The 4,713-nt window shown below is 48.7% G+C and overlaps 1 long non-coding RNA gene across 1 annotated transcript; it reads right to left on the bottom strand.

Moving 5' to 3' along the window:
- Nucleotides 1-2,798: 2,798 nt before the first annotated feature.
- Nucleotides 2,799-4,706, bottom strand: LOC119316751. Its single transcript, XR_005153270.1, has 2 exons — nucleotides 4,254-4,706; nucleotides 2,799-3,275 (listed from the first exon to the last, which is right to left on the bottom strand). It is a non-coding gene; the product is annotated as an uncharacterized LOC119316751 (long non-coding RNA).
- Nucleotides 4,707-4,713: the final 7 nt, after the last annotated feature.

The following is a 4,713-nucleotide window of genomic DNA, read 5'->3' as shown; positions in this document are numbered from 1 at the left end:
ATCTCGGGTAGGAAGACCAAGTCAAACTCCTGCCACGGCGAGAAGCTCGTACCACCGGCCTCCTGCCAGCACACACCCGAAAGAAGCGGACACCACCAAACTCGATGAGGGCCACTCATGGCAGCCGCAACTCTGACTTTCCGACCCCCAATCGGCTCCTCAGACCAGCTCCACCACCCTGCCTAACGCCAAGATCTCCACCACCCACCCTCTGCCCTGTCTCCTTGCCGCTGGACGGAACCAAAGCCACACCTCAGGCCACCACCCGTCGGATCTCGTGCCATCGACCAGACCCAACCCGCGATCGCCACCCAAGGCTGCCTGGAGGACCGGTCGATCTGCCTAGGGCAACCACGCCGCCCCCGCGAGGACCAACACCCAGAGGGCAAACCACCATCGGAGATTAGCAGCCCTGCGCCGCCGGCCGCCCCTCAGCGCCAAATCCGGCCGAATCCAACTCGGCACCCGTCCGCGCGCCAGCTCCCTTGATGGGATCTCCGCAGCCGCTACACCACACCCGGGCGCAGGACGCCGGCCGGCCGCCACCATGCGGCCGCGCGCCACACTGTAGACCCGCCGCCTGCCACTGGACCCCGCGGCAGCCCAACGTGGCCACCCGAGGGTGCCGCCCCGCACTAGCCTCCCACAGGAAGAGGAGGAGGAAGGCCCCCACGCCGCCGCCGCAATAAAACTAATAAACAAATACCCGCGAAGTGTTGAAGCAAACTGCTTATATTCAAACAATCGACCATGGGAGCTGAGGCGAAACCATGCGATACATGGGGGTGTCTGAATCCGTATTGAGCGGAAGCAGATAAGGTTTATCGTTTATTCCATTGTTTAAGTTGTGAAATGAAACATGTGCAATTGTTTTGAGGATATATCTATATCCGCTAGCCTTAACCCGACCATAATTTCTCTCTCCAATGATAGAAGATATAGCTGATACGGAAATTCTTGCTGATAGCAATGTTGATGTCCTGTCCATGCCCTCGTTCAAGTGGCCACCAAGATACGGACAGGACTACAGGAGGTAGAGAGAGGGACGCGACGCTTCCGCACACGCCGCCCGAAAATTACAATGTGTGGTGTGCAGCGCAGGAGCCGCGGCGGCGTCGGGATAAGGAAATGGAAGGCAATGCAGCAACTTGCACGACATCGGATGGATGGATGGGCGGACATGTGTGGCTGTACGTACATGTCGACTATACTCCCGTGGATGAAGACGCTGGACCTGGCTAGCGATCTTGCAGCCATATCATCACGTATTTCTTTTATAAAGAGAAAATAAAGGATCCGTAACATCCTTTTATTATTTTATTACTAGTAGAATGCCCCTGCCTTCCTACAGGCTTTTAATTTTTTTACTTGCTGCATATATAAACATGAGGGAAACATTTAGTGCCGGTGGACCGGCTGAATCTTCGGCCGGGCTCACGCACATCACACGGTCAAAACTGATTGAACAGGTCACACGGAGGCAGGCGGGGTGGGACCACACACCGAGCAAGCCTTATCTTTTCACGCATGCTCTCCTTCACTCGTCCACAACGGACGCCATCTTCTTTCTCCGCACCGCCCGTTCATGGCCATGCCGTCGCCGTGACAGGCCATGAGCTGTCCTAGCAAGCAAGTGCCACCTTGGGGGCGGGTTGACGCCACGCTGCTCCCACCACCGACCATTACCGACGCTGGTGCTGAGCCATGGCGGGACGCTATCAGCTGCTCACCGCCGGTGCTAGAGCCGACCAGTGTGGGAGCTACAACACGCAACTTTTGTTGCTACAACCGACCACATCAGATGGTGGAACCGGACGCCTTTTTTGCTACAACCGGTGGAAGCAATGACAGTGGTAGTTATTTTTGCTGGAACGGGCATCTGGATTTGCTGGAACCAGTGATCAAATTTGCTACATCCGCCGGGACGACCAATTTTGCTACTACGAGCGCTGCAACGGGAGCTGCAACCGCGGTTTTGTTTTGCTACTATGGGCGACCAATTTTACTGCATCGGTGACGGCGGGACGACATGGCCGCCAGCATGGCTTGCCGCAACCAGACAAGGGGAGCTACAACCATGGCCACAAGAGCTGGAACCGCTGTCCAGTGGAGCTGCAAGGCGACCCCCCTGAGGCTGGGATGTTGCAACCGTTGTCCGGCGTGCTGGAACCGCGGTGTAGTGGAGCTGCAAGGGGAGGGGGCGAGCTCTTGATTTTTTGGGATGATGCGACCGTGGACCGGTGGAGCGAGATTGGTGCTGGAACCAGTCCGACGGAGCGCCGGCGACGCTGCTCCTCGGAGTTGCGGTGGTCACCACCGGCAGTGCTGGAACTTTCCATCAAGGATGATGGAAACGCCCGGCGAAAAAGCTGCATCCACTCGACGACGACGGGAGCGCGGTGGCGTGGGCGGCCGACGAGGACGAGCGCGGCGCCGCGGGCGGTCGGCGAGCATGGGCGGCGCAGGGGCAAACGCGGAGTCACAGATGGTCAGCGAGGGGAGGAAAGCAGGAGGCTTGGGGGAGCTGTCTAGAGGAAGAAGACGAGCGCACGGGGGGTGAGGGGAGGAATCGTGCGGTGTAGACGCACGCATCGTGCGGCTAGGGACTGACCGACCGAACGATTCGGCCGGTGCGCCGACGCCTATTGGTGCCCTAAACATAATGCATGTCAAATTTCACATATATAGAAAAATTGAATTTCAATTTGTTTGCAATCTATTTAGATAAGAAATGTAATCAATGACTATACTATTACTTCTTATGCACAAAATAAAAGAAGTGCTTGGTCAAAAAAAAGTGATAAGAAAACATAGGGCAACTTTATTGTGCATTGCATTACAAATGATATATACTAGATAGCATCTGGATGCCCTTTTATGCAGGTGCTATCTATCAAATGACCGCATCAGCTCAAGGAGCATGTCCATTTATATTATTCATTAACTAGCAAAAATGTCCGTGTGTTGCAATGGGTGAAGAAATACACGTACCTAACCCAATAAACATGGTTCAAAACTCCTCCCTCCCACATACACACATAGGTGAGCACTATTAAAAATGCTTATGCGTTGCAACATGTGAAAAAATATGCATACCTAACCCAATAAACATGGCTCGAGACCCCTACCTCGCACACACACATAGGTGAGAATTATTTGAGGGTCTTTGCTAGAAGGAAGGAATCGAGCCAATCATCGAAAACATCAAATAATCACCTATACGAAATGAAGAACTCATCCTCTTTCCATCTTTGCCAAGACATGTTGGGTGGCTCCTACAATAAAAGGACATGTTGAGTGTAAAATATTGCTCAGCTGAAGATATGAACTGTAGATGAAGTATATATAGTTAGGAAGTAATATTAGCCTACATGACATTGGTGAATACATGCAGTGTGATATCCATAACCTAGAAAAAGAAAAATCTGTAGATAGCAGGAGTGTAGGTCGAAATTCTCCCATATGATGGAAATTGTAGTGGTTTAGTGCACAATGGGTGTAAGGGAGTTACAGAACCTATGTAATCCAACAATATTTAGGGCTGCTTGGATGTAAGGGAGTTACAGAACCTATGTAATCCAACAATATTTAGGGCTGCTCCGTGCTCAACATTTGGCTCCAGTATGTGTTAGATTTGAAATATGGACAGAGCAAAATCAGACTATACACACATACTATTCTCTAGCTTGAAACAGATTGAGGCGAGCACCGATGATGTAAAGCACGTACATCCTCTCTTTTTCAATTACAAATATTGGGTAGCATTAAAAATTATTATGTTCTTTCTGGAAAGAAAACCTATAATTATTCAACTGTTTGTACTTCTTTCCGCTTTTTGCATTTTTAGAGATCTTGTTGCACATATATTTTTGAGAAGAGCTAAAAGGAAATCGTGAGTTCAGGCCAAGTAATATCAATCTGTCAATCATTGTACTAACCTTTAGTAAAAAAATGATGTCACATAATTGGCGTAATCATTTGCACTTGAACTTCAATTAACAAGTGCTTGCGATGGTAGCAACATGATAAAGAACCACATCAGTTGCCTCTCTCATCTCACACATATGTTCTTCCATGTAATGAAAAGAGGAATAGTCTTTTTGTCGGTAAGATTTAACACAATCAATCCGTATTACGACACAAAGGTCTAGCAAACAATCAACTATCGTAACTACAACTGAATATAATTTAAGAACGTCAAGCAGTAAAAGTAAGAAAAAACTATAAGCAAGCAGGGAGAAAGTAGGATGCACTTGGGCAGAATTGGAGAGGAGGCGTAGGGAGGACTTGCGTTGTTCCTGTTCTCTTAAAGCGCAGGCGCCTGTACTCCTGGTTATCCACAAAGGCAAGTGCATGGCTAGCAGTATACATTAGAATATTGCCATGCAAGCTATACATCTAACTAAATGTGAGCTTAATATACTTAAACTGATGTAGGGATAAAACAAAATTAAGGTATCCCCCTTCAGTAACCTTTTCAAAAAATAAAAATGCTTCATAGCTTTACACCAGATTAGTTGAGCTACCTCAAAAGTTCTTTTTCAGATTACCCCAAGAACAAAGCTAGAACTTCGTATCTCTAATACCTCTACTTAAAAAGGCATTTCAAATACTCACAAAACCTATCAACACCATTACATCAACACTTTCAGTAGATATTCGCATCTTCAAATAATAGTATAATTGTAAGGTGAATAAATCAGCTAGTTTTTC

Source organism: Triticum dicoccoides, chromosome 6A, assembly GCF_002162155.2.
Source record: "Triticum dicoccoides isolate Atlit2015 ecotype Zavitan chromosome 6A, WEW_v2.0, whole genome shotgun sequence".
Taxonomy (NCBI): Eukaryota; Viridiplantae; Streptophyta; class Magnoliopsida; order Poales; family Poaceae; genus Triticum; species Triticum dicoccoides.
This window is presented reverse-complemented; position numbering and strand designations above follow the sequence as displayed.